This window comes from Lissotriton helveticus, chromosome 3_1 (assembly GCF_964261635.1).
Source record: "Lissotriton helveticus chromosome 3_1, aLisHel1.1, whole genome shotgun sequence".
Classification (NCBI taxonomy): Eukaryota; Metazoa; Chordata; class Amphibia; order Caudata; family Salamandridae; genus Lissotriton; species Lissotriton helveticus.
Window position 1 is genome coordinate 112,148,698 of NC_136061.1, and position 13,108 is coordinate 112,161,805.

The 13,108-nt window shown below is 54.2% G+C and overlaps 1 protein-coding gene across 2 annotated transcripts in view; it reads left to right on the top strand.

The window, feature by feature from the left end:
- Positions 1 to 13,108, top strand: part of PIMREG (PICALM interacting mitotic regulator) — a 665,098-nt gene that overhangs the window by 489,754 nt on the left and 162,236 nt on the right. The gene's annotated exons all lie outside the window — the stretch shown is intronic.

The window sequence follows — 13,108 nt, forward strand, 5'->3', positions numbered from 1 at the left end:
CCCTCACTCCCTTCCCCTATATTAAACAGAGTCGTGCTGTGAACTAACAGCCACGTGTCTTTCCTTTTGTTTTGGGGCGTGCGAGCGACACAGGTCCAAGAAGAAGACTGCGCCAGCCCCTGGAAGAGACGTCAAGCCCTTCCTCTACCCTATGGATACAAGTTGTGCCTTGGTCATTTCTGGACATTGTTGTTCCGTTTAATAAAACCCTTCAAAACTGCACTTCAGCGTGGGCTCTTTCCCTCCTTGTAAACCCTTAAGGTTGCACTACCATAAGAAAATGATAGCTGAAGAAAAATCGGCCTTTTTCGTAAAAAAAAAATCAATGAGTCAAAAAACTCTTGTAAAGAACTGTTTGCCACTGTAAAAAAACTCACTGAGCCTACTGCCAAACAGATAGAAGGTAGTTTGGATCTGTGTAATGAACTAGGGATATTTTTCGCTGCCAAAGTGAGACTCATCTACGAATCCTTCGTCTCTCCGCACTGCGACTCACATGCAAGGGGTAATCTCCAGGCTATTCTGGGAAAGCCCTCAGTTTCAAGTTCCCCTAAATTCAAGTTCTCAGTCCTGTCAGTAGAACAGATTTATCATCTCGTTATGTCAACCAAGTCAGGGGGCCCCCTGGACCCTTGCCCCCCCAAGGTCCTGCATATGTTCCCTGAGATGCTCAGCAATCAACTTCAGCTGCTCCTCGCCAACATAATACAGTCCAATTGCGTCCCGTAGGCTTGGAAGGCGGCCTCCGTTCTTCCTCTCCTTAAGAAGCTTAACCTTGACACCTCTATCCCAGCCAACTATAGGCCAATATCGAGAATCCCATTCCTGGCCAAGATCTTAGAAAAGCTGCTGAACTCTCAACTTTCTGGGTTCGTTAGGGTCTCCCTTGTCTTAGATAATTCCCAATATGGGTTCTGGGAGGAACATGGGACCGAAACCGCTCTGGTTATGGCACCGGAGGAAATTAGGAGTATACTGGATGCGGGGGGGAAGGCTGCCCTCATATTGCTAGACCTGTCGGCAGCCTTCGACACCGTCAACCATTATATACTCATAACCCAACTTGAGGAAATAGGCCTACATGCATCGGCAATCGCATTGCTGGCCTCTTTTCTTGGTGACAGATCTTTTTCGGTCCAGCTTGGGGAATTTGTATCGAAGACCTTCAGCTTGCCCTGGGAAGGCCCCCAGAGCTCTTCATTAAGCCCCTCCCTCTTTAATATTTATGTTGCCCCTTTAGCCAACATCATTTGAAACTGCGGCTTCTTCCCAGTTTCCTATGCTGCTGACATCCAAATAGTGGTGGCAATTTCAAACAACACTGCAGAGACAGCGGATAGATTCAGGCACTGTATGGACCAAGTCAGTCAATGGATGCAGGCAAACTGCTTAAAGTTGAATGGCGATAAGTCAGAGGTCCTGCTACTGGGGGCTGAACCTAACATCTGGTCAAGCAACTGGTGGCCCGACCGTCTCGGCAGATGTCCGTCTCCGTTGGACACCGTAAGGAACCTGGGGGTCATATTTGACTCCAAACTTACGTTTAAGGCGCAAATAAATAAACTTGCCTCCTCTGTATGGTACACACTAAAACTGATTAGAAAACTGCTGCCATATATCCCTCCTGACACCTGCAAAACTCTGGTAACCTTGCTGGCTCTATCAAAAATAGATTATGGGAATGCACTGTATGTAGGGCTGCAAAAACAGCTACTATTAAAATCACAGCGGCTCCAAAATGCAGCAGCCAGGCTGGTACTGGATATTCCCAGGTTTGAACCAGTGGCCCATAAAATGAGAAGTCTCCACTGGCTCCCCGTAGAAAAAAGAATTCAATTCAAGTCAGCGTGCCTGGCTTACAAAACTTTGCATGGATCAGGCCCTCACTTTCTGAAAAGAAACTTACTACATTATGAACCTCCCTGGACTCTAAGGTCAAGTAGTGCCAAGCTTCTCAAAACTCCCAGATTTAAACAACTAAGATGGGGGGTGGAGAGGTTTCCTACTGAATACAGCAAAAACCTGGAACAAGTTACCTGTTGAACTAAAAAACAGCCCTTCACTGTTGTCTTTTCATAAGAATCTGAAGACCTGGCTTTTTAGGGCTCGCCTGCTGATGCGCTTCAGCGCATAGCTGGCGAAGCTCTATAGGGGCTTATCCAGTGTTTATCCACCACTGGCGATTCCACTGGCGATTCCTTCAAGTGCATGTGCTTTTTAGGTCATTGCGCTTGCGCAAGCCCTAAAAAGCGCGTGCACAATGCCACCAGCCGCCTGCCTGCCTGCCTCGCATTACCACATCAAAGGCAGCCCTCCGAGCGCATTTCTCACCCCCTAATTATTCACGGCCGGCCGGCAGGCACATCAAAGGCTGCTGCTGCCGTGACTCGCATTTCTCCTCCCTCCTCCCCTATCACTGCCCAGGCCGGCCGTACTTTCTCTTTACAAGGGCGCCCATTCCTGAATCACTTGAAATCTCTCCACATTATTTGCATTTTGTTAATTAAAAAAATTAACTACAACACAGCGTTGCACATTTTTCTCGACTTCGGAAGGATGAGTCCCAATCTCATTTGTACAAAGTGTTGTAATGGGATTATTGGAGAGTTAGAGAAACGTGCTCACAAGTTACATTTTTATGCAAATCATCTGAGTAAATAAACAATAGCATGGTGCCGTTTGCGTCCTTGACTTGATCTGGTTTTTATTTTTATTTTGCTATTATTCTCACAAAGGCTAAGAAGGTCTGCCTACTTTAGTATTAAGTGCTATACGTCGCATAAGCAACAGCTAACCATTCACTCACCCACGCAACGCCACTCACCCACGCAACGCCACTCACACACGCAACGCCACTCACACACGCAATGCCACTCACACACGCAACGCCACTCACACACGCAACGCCACACACACACGCAACGCCACACACACACGCAACGCCACACACACACGCAACGCCACACACACACGCAACGCCACACACACACGCAACGCCACTCACACACGCAACGCCACTCAACCACGCAACGCCACTCACACACGCAACGCCACTCACACACGCAACGCCACTCACACACGCAACGCCACTCACACACGCAACGCCACTCAACCACGCAACGCCACTCAGCCACGCAACGCCACTCAGCCACGCAACGCCACTCAGCCACGCAACGCCACTCAGCCACGCCACTCACACACGCAACGCCACTCACACACGCAACGCCACTCACACACGCAACGCCACTCACACACGCAACGCCACACACACACGCAACGCCACACACACACGCAACGCCACACACATGCAACGCAACGCCACACACGCAACGCCACTCACACACGCAACGCCACTCACACACGCAACGCCAATCACACACGCAACGCCACTCACACACGCAACGCCACTCACACACGCAACGCCACTCACACACGCAACGCCACTCACACACGCAACGCCACTCACACACGCAACGCCACTCACACACGCAACGCCACTCACCCACACAACGCCACTCACCCACGCAACGCCACTCACCCACGCAACGCCACTCAGCCACGCAACGCCACTCAGCCACGCAACGCCACTCAGCCACGCAACGCCACTCAGCCACGCAACGCCACTCAGCCACGCAACGCCACTCAGCCACGCAACGCCACTCAGCCACGCAACGCCACTCAGCCACGCAACGCCACTCAGCCACGCAACGCCACTCAGCCACGCAACGCCACTCAGCCACGCAACGCCACACACACACGCAACGCCACACACACACGCAACGCCACACACACACGCAACGCCACTCAACCACGCAACGCCACTCACACACACACACGCAACGCCACACACACACGCAACGCCACACACACACGCAACGCCACACACACACGCAACGCCACACACACACGCAACGCCACACACACACGCAACGCCACTCAACCACGCAACGCCACTCACACACGCAACGCCACTCAGCCACGCAACGCCACTCAGCCACGCAACGCCACTCACCCACGCAACGCCACACACACACGCAACGCCACACACACACGCAACGCCACACACACACGCAACGCCACTCAGCCACGCAACGCCACTCAGCCACGCAACGCCACGCCACTCAGCCACGCAACGCCACTCACGCAACGCCACTCACCCACGCAACGCCACTCACCCACGCAACGCCACTCACCCACGCAACGCCACTCACCCACGCAACGCCACTCACCCACGCAACGCCACTCACCCACGCAACGCCACTCACCCACGCAACGCCACTCACACACGCAACGCCACACACACACGCAACGCCACACACACACGCAACGCCACTCACACACGCAATGCCACTCACACACGCAACGCCACACACACGCAACGCCACACACGCAACGCCACTCACACACGCAACGCCACTCACACACGCAACGCCACTCACACACGCAACGCCACTCACACACGCAACGCCACTCACCCACGCAACGCCACTCACCCACGCAACGCCACTCACCCACGCAACGCCACTCACCCACGCAACGCCACTCAGCCACGCAACGCCACTCAGCCACGCAACGCCACACCACTCAGCCACGCAACGCCACTCAGCCACGCAACGCCACTCAGCCACGCAACGCCACTCAGCCACGCAACGCCACTCAGCCACGCAACGCCACTCAGCCACGCAACGCCACTCAGCCACGCAACGCCACTCACACACGCAACGCCACTCACACACGCAACGCCACTCACACACGCAACGCCACTCACACACGCAACGCCACACACACACGCAACGCCACACACACACGCAACGCCACACACACACGCAACGCCACACACACACGCAACGCCACACACACACGCAACGCCACACACACACGCAACGCCACACACACACGCAACGCCACACACACACGCAACGCCACTCACACACGCAACGCCACTCACCCACGCAACGCCACTCACCCACGCAACGCCACTCACCCACGCAACGCCACTCACCCACGCAACGCCACTCACCCACGCAACGCCACTCACCCACGCAACGCCACTCACCCACGCAACGCCACTCACCCACGCAACGCCACTCACCCACGCAACGCCACTCACCCACGCAACGCCACTCACCCACGCAACGCCACTCACCCACGCAACGCCACTCACCCACGCAACGCCACTCACCCACGCAACGCCACTCACACATGCAACGCCACACACGCAACGCCACTCACCCACGCAACGCCACACACGCAACGCCACACACACATGCAACGCCACTCACACATGCAACGCCACACACGCAACGCCACTCACCCACGCAACGCCACTCACCCACGCAACGCCACTCATCCACGCAACGCCACTCATCCACGCAACGCCACTCATCCATTTGCAAAACGAAAAATGTGAAACTCTTCTATTGCGAGACCTATTGCATTTTCAATGCTTGTTTCAGCATAGTCCTGTTTGGCTGTCGCACAGCTCTTTCCACTTCTGCAGCATAGTCATTTAGTGCCATGACGCCCTCTGGCAATCGAGCGCTCTATAAATCCAATAATCAAATCAAATCTTTACTACTCTCTCCTACTCATTCTCTAATACTGTACTACTCACTCTCTACTTATCACTCTCTACTACTATCGCTCTAATACTCACACTCTACTGCTCTCTACTACTGACTCTCTACTACTCACTAGCTACTACTCTCTACTACTCACTAGCTACTACTAATCTCTACTATTCACTCTCTACTACGCACTCTACTACTCACTCTCTACTACTCTCTATCCTACTCCCTACTACTCACTCTACTACTCTCTCTACTACTCACTCTCTACTATTCCCTCTACTACTCACTCTCTACTACTCGCTCTATACTTCTCGCCACTACTCACTCCCAACTACTCACGCTCTACTACTCACTCTCTACTACTCACTCTCTACTACTCTCTCCACTACTCACTCTCTTCTACTCACTCTCTACTACTCTACTACTCTCTACTAATCACTCTACTACTCACTACGACTCACTCTCTACTACTCAACTACTCACTCTCTACTCTCTCTACTACTCACTCTCTACTACTCTCTACTACTCTACTACTCACCCTCTACTACTCTTTCTACTATCTACTATTCACGCTCTACTACTCTCTACTACTCACTCTACTACTCCCTATGTCTCTCTACCACTCACTCTCTACTACTCACTCTCTACTACTATCACTCTACTCACTCACTCTCCACTACTCACTCTACTACTCTCTCTCTACTACACACTCTCTACTACCCACACTCTACTACATGCTCTATACTACTCTCCACTACTCTCTCTCTACTACTCACTCTCTACTACTCTACTACTTTCTACTACTCTTTCTGCTAATCACTCACTACTACTCACTCTACGACTCTACTACTCTCAACCACTTACTCTACTGCTCACTCTCTACTACACACTCTTACTACTCTCAACTACTCACTCTCTCTACTACTCACTCTCTCTACTACTCACTCTCTCTACTACTCACTCTCTACTACTCACTCTCTACTACTCACTCTCTACTACACGCTCTCTACTACTCACTCTCCGCTACTCATTCTCTACTACTCGCTCTCTACTACTTGCTCTACTACTCACTCTCTACAACTTTACTACTCTCTACTACTCTCTCTACTACTCACTCTCTTCTACTCTCTTTCTACTGTCTACTACTCACTCTCTACTACTCACTCTACTACTCATTCTACTACTCACTCTCTACTACTCAATTACTCTCTCTACTACTCTACTACTCACTCTACTACTCTACCTATTCCTAGGACACCCCCGCGCCGCACGGCCACCAGCTGCTGCGTGTGTCCCTCGCTGAGCCGACCTGCTGCCTGCTGACCACGCCCCCTGCCGTTGCTCGGCTTGGTCTCCTGCAGTCCCTGTGTGCTGAGCTGACTTCTGTTGCCTTTCTGCTTATTTAGGCATTTGTGACCCTTTTCTCCTCTCTGTGTGCCCCCCCTGTGTTGTCTTCGCCGCTGTTGCCCCCTGTGCCCTCCCGCCCCGCTTCCCGCCGCCGAGTGATTGGACACGCCCCCTTTCTTCCTGTGCCCTCCCCACTCACGCCTCCCAGCTGCTCCTCCCTCCCTCGCACTTCGACATAAATGGCGACCGTGCGCACGAGCAGCGTTGACGCGCAGCGGGCACGCCGATTGTGCGCCGAAGGCGCGCCAAAGGTAAGCCCGTCTGCGCCCGTCCGTGCCTGGACCGCGCCCAGTGCCAGGACCCCGCAGACACCAGCCCACCCGCCGGACCTACGACGCCACCGAACTCATCGCACTCAACGCCGGCCGAATCCCGGGATGCTGCCGAGCCACCCCGAGACGCACCCACGGACCCTTCAGCTGCCACTCCTGCAAGTTCTCCTGCATCCGGACCTGCACGACACCCGCACCCACAAAGTCGAGCACCATCAGCAACCACCTGAAGTGCATCCTGCTCAACACCCGCTCCGTCCACAGACACGCCACGAACTCTGGAACCTCCTCGACACCACATCTCCAGACGTCGCCTTCCTCACGGAAACCTGGATGAACGCCTCCTCAGCGCCCGACATCGCCATCGCCATCCCGGACGGATACAAGATCACCCGAAGGGACCGTGTTAAACCAGACAGGAGGAGGCATCGCCATCGTCCACAGGAACAACATCCGCATCACAACCAACACCGACGACACCCTCAAAGCCGCCGAACACCTGCACTTCCAGATCCACACCGACCCCAAGACCACCCTCAGAGGCACCCTCATCTACAGACCCCCGGGACCACGCACACAATTCTGCGAAGACATCGCCGACTTCATCAGCCCGCACGCCCTCCCCTCCGCGGACTACATCCTCCTCGGGGACCTGAACTTCCACCTGGAGAACAACAACGACCGCAACACCACCACCCTGCTGGACAACCTCGCCAACCTCAGTCTCAAGCAACTGGTGACCACCCCCACCCACTACGCCGGACACACACTCGACCCCGTCTTCTCATCCAGCAAGGACATCGCCTTCAGCCACACCACCGGACTCCACTGGACGGACCACAGCTGCGTACACTTCAGCTTCAGAAGGACCACGATCCACCACCACCAGCAACAGGTTGCACGCAGAAGCTGGAACAAGATCACAGCCGACCAGCTCGCCGTTTCCCTGAGCCAGAACCCTCCCGCCATCGCAACGAACCCCAGCCAGGCCGCCAACAACCTCACGAAGTGGATCAGCAACTGCGCAGACGACCTCGCCCCTCTGAGGACCCCGCCCAACAGACCCGGCAGCAAGAAAGCCCCATGGTTCACCGACGAACTCAAGAGCTCCAAGAAGAACTGCCGAGCCCTCGAGAAAGCCTGGCGCAGAGACCCAACACCAGACAACATGACCACCCTCAAGATCGCCACCCGAAAACACCACCAACTGATCCACGCCACCAAGAAAACTGCATTCAAGGACCGACTGGACAACAACGCACACAACAGCAAGGAACTCTTCAACATCGTTAAAGAGCTCTCCAACCCCAACGCCGGAAACAACGACATCACCCCATCGCAAGACCTCTGCAACTCCCTCGCCTCCTACTTCCACAACAAGATCGCAGACATACACAACAGCTTCAGCTCAGAACCGACGCACCCCACGACCGCACCTACGCCCCCCACCACCACCCTCCTCGCCTGGACCCCGATCAGCACCGAAGACACCATCCGCACGATGAACTCCATCCACTCCGGATCTCCAACCGACCCCTGCCCTCACCACGTCTTCAACAAGGCCGACTCTGTCATCGCACCCCACCTGCGGGACATCATCAACACCTCCTTCGACACCGCGACCTTCCCGGAGAGCTGGAAGCACGCCGAACTCAGCGCTCTATTGAAGAAACCTTCAGCGGACCCCACCGAACTCAAAAACTACCGCCCCATCTCGCTCCTCCCGTTTCCGGCCAAAGTCATCGAGAAGACCGTCAACAAGCAGCTGGCTGCCTTCCTCGAGACGAACGGATCCCTCGACCTCTCGCAGTCTGGCTTCCGGGCCAACCACAGCACCGAGACCGCCCTCATCGCAGCCACCGATGACATCCGAGCCCTGCTCGACAACGGAGAAACAGCGGCCCTCATCCTCCTGGACCTCTCCGCGGCATTCGACACTGTCTGCCACCGCACCCTAGTACAGCGCCTCTGCAACATCAGAATCCAGGAGAAGGCACTATAATGGATCATCTCCTTCCTCGCCGGAAGGACACAGAGAGTCCGCCTCCCCCGTTCAGATCAGAAGCCACCGAAGTCATCTGCTGCGTTCCTCAAGGCTCCTCGCTCAGCCCCACCCTCTTCAATGTCTACATGTGCCCCCTCGCGGCCATCGCACGCCATCACAACCTCAACATCATCTCCTACGCCGACAACACCCAGCTGATCCTCTCCCTCACCAACGACCCCGCCACCGCCAAAGCCAACCTGCACGAGGGGATGAAAGACGTAGCCGAGTGGATGATGAACAGCCGCCTGAAACTGAACTCAGACAAGACGGAAGTCCTCATCCTGGGCTCCTCACCCTCCACCCGGGACGACTCCTGGTGGCACCCTGCCCTGGGCAGCGCACCCAAACCAACAGACCACGCACGCAACCTGGGCTTCATCCTGGACTCCTCCCTCTCCATGACCAGGCAAGTCAACACCGTCTCCTCGTCGTGCTTCAACATCCTGCGCATGCTACGTAAGCTCTTCCGGTGGATCCCCACCGGGACCAGGAAGACGGTCACCCAGGCCCTCGTCACCAGCCGACTGGACTACGGCAACTCCCTCTACGCCGGAACCACTGCCAAGCTCCAGAAGAGACTCCAGCGAATCCAGAACGCCTCAGCAAGACTCATCCTCGACATCCCCCGACACAGCCACATCTCCGGACACCTGAGAGACCTGCACTGGCTCCCGGTCAACAAGAGAATCACCTTCCGGCTCCTCACCCACGCACACAAAGCCTTACACAACCAAGGCCCAGGATACCTCAACAGCCGCCTCAACTTCTACAATCCCACACGCCAGCTTCGATCGACCGGCCACGCCCTCGCTGCCATCCCCCGCATCCGAAGAGCCACCACAGGAGGAAGGTCCTTCTCCTACCTGGCCGCCAAGACTTGGAACTCCCTCCCGACACACCTCCGTCTGACCAAAAACCACCTCGCCTTCAGGAAACAGCTCAAGACCTGGCTGTTCGAGCAGTAGCGGACCCCCCTCCCCAAGCGCCTTGAGACCCACCGGGTGAGTAGTGCGCTATGCGCTATATAAATGCTTTGATTGATTGATTGATTGATTGACTACTCTCTCTCTGCTGCTCACTCTCTACTGCTCACTCTCTACTACTCACTCTCTACTACTCACTCTCTACTACTCACTCTCTAGCACTCACTCTCTACAACTGACTACTACTCTCTACTACTCACTCTCCACTACTCTCTACTACTCACTCTCTACATGCACACATCTGCACATATATATATATGCATATATATGCATGTATATATATGTATGTGTGTATATATGTATATATATTTATACATACATATTACCTACAGGCGGTTGCCAGTAGGTAGTTATAGTTAGGACCTATTTTCCATGGGAAATCCGCAGCATTCTATTTGGAATAACTTTGGCGCCGGTTGACGAATCTTCGCAAAATTTTCAAAACAAATGGCCAGGTCCGCTCCTATCCTGAAAGTCTCGGGGTGATAGGAGGCAAGATGGCGGCCGCTTAGTTGTGGCCATGCACAGTGCAGCAGTGGAGATCGGGTTGCAGCCCCAGTAAAAACAGTGGGGGTGTCCCGCTTCCACTTCGAGGATACCCGATCCCTATCTAGTAACGGGAGAAAGCTTAATGGAGTAACAAACTGAAAAAACCAAATGTTTTCCCTGCTCACCTGCCGCGGCTTTGCAGTACGGCTGTTGCGGAAGCTGACTCGGACCGCTGCCGCTCTCTCTGCTGGTCTCCGCACCCGTCCGAGAGCAGCAGGGCGGGGCGCATCTGAAACTCCGTGGTTCTCGCGGAGTAGAGCGGCGTTTCTGGCGGAGTCTGCGGAGTCGGCGCGAAGTGGAGTGGTTTGCAGATCCAAGAGGCTTTAGCTCAGCAGGACGGAGAGGAGACGGAGGACAATGGCTCCCAAGAATAATACGGGAGGGAAACCAGCGGCTGAAAAGAAAAAAAAGACCGGAGCTGAGACAGTGCTGGGTGAGGTTGACGGCTGCCAAAGAATACAAACACCCCCGGTAAGGAAGCAGATTGCTGCTAGGACAAGACAGGCTATTTCCAGCGCTCCAATTACAGATATTTTTACCAAGACTGGCAAAGAGAAGGGGCTGAAACACACACTGCTAACGGGCGAGGGAGGCCAGGCGGGGCTAGAGGTAGTGGTCGTCGCAATTCCCTCAAGTATGCACGAAGCGGCAAATCTTCCTTTACCCCCGAGTACAACAGCGCAGAGCACTTCAGAAGGAGCAAATAAAGCAGCTGCTCCTCCAGAGGTCTGTAGCAACCCCCAGGCAATAGCAGATGGGGCCAATGGTGCTAATATAGGGAGCACAGAGCCAAACGTTCTTACCAATGTGGGAAATGCAGCTCCGGGAGATCAAAGGCCGCAGGAATTAGGGCATCATGAGGCCGAGGTGCCCGCTTGTATTAATCAGGGTAACTCAACCAGCACGGACTCAGTTGTGACCAAGCCAAGAGACCAAGAAGGGCAGGAACACGACCAGTCCGACAGCGGGGCGATTAAGGCTGGAGGCCAGGCCGGGCAGGTCTGCCAGGAACGTGATGCTGATGATGTTGTGGCCCCTCCGGAACCCAACAAAGGAAAAGAGAAGGACAAAGACCCGAGTGAATGTTTTTACTCAGTCTCAGAGGGAGGCGAGTGGTCAGAAGACGATGAAGAAGATCATAGCTTCTGTCTAGGGGACAGTCACCTAGATTCATGACAGTGCCATTCTGCGATGAGCAATTTGCGAGAAATAGCGATTCGCAAATAGAAAATCGCAGTATGGCATTCATGTAGAAATGCGAGAGAAAAAAGCGAATCGCAATCGGTCGCAATTGCCGATTGCGATTTTGCCCAATCGCTTTAATTTAGCAGATTCGGCAATTTTCCCATGTAGAAATAGCGATCTCGCAATCAGCGAAATCACAATTTGCGATCTCGCTAACTGCAAGATCGCAAAAACGGGAAGTCGCTTTTCGAGCCCATTGATGACATCACAACCAGGAAGTACGCTATTCCCACCCAGAAACAGAACACTGAGCCACACAGTGGAAGCAGCAGTCTGAAGAGCTCCAAAACTTTAATTTTGCAGCACCCCAGCAGGACACCAATCCCCAACATGTCCCAGGAATCAGCAGGGAGCAGTGAGGAAGGGAGGAAGAGAGAAATCAAGTTCTCAGAACAAGAACTAGAGTACTTGATTGATGGGTTCTGCAAGGACCATGTACGCCTCTTCGGCAAAGACTCCCGGAGAGTGGCAGAGGCAGACAAGCGCAGGATCTGGCTGCGCATCCGCGCGAAAGTCATTTCGGTCGGGGTGTGCCAGCGGTCAATTGATGACCTCAAGAAGCGCTGGTACGACCTGAGAGGTCGTGCAAAGGAGCGCATTGCCGAGAGGCTTGGGGAGCGACTGGCACACCAAACACTCTATTGGAGGACCGCATAGAGGACACCCTTGCACCAGAAGCCTGCGTGGGGGTAATCCAGCTGGACTCGTCCCGACCCAGCCAACAATCAGAAGGTAAGTGCCATGCGGCTGCGACCCTGTCCCCCAACAATGCCCATGACTCCGGAGCTAGCCATATGACATCCCCAGTAATGCAGGCCATGCACACCTGAAAAGCCCCATTGCATTGTGGTAGTTGTAGTGAAATCATAATACCCCAGATAGCTCAACACAGCCAGACCTGTCAAATCAAAGTAATTCCAAAAGCCAGTCAGGGAAAGCAAGCCTGCACGCATGTATCAACATCTCATGTGCAGGAGACATAACATTAATCATGCACCCTTTTACTTCACAGGTGCTGTCGACCAACCCAGCACT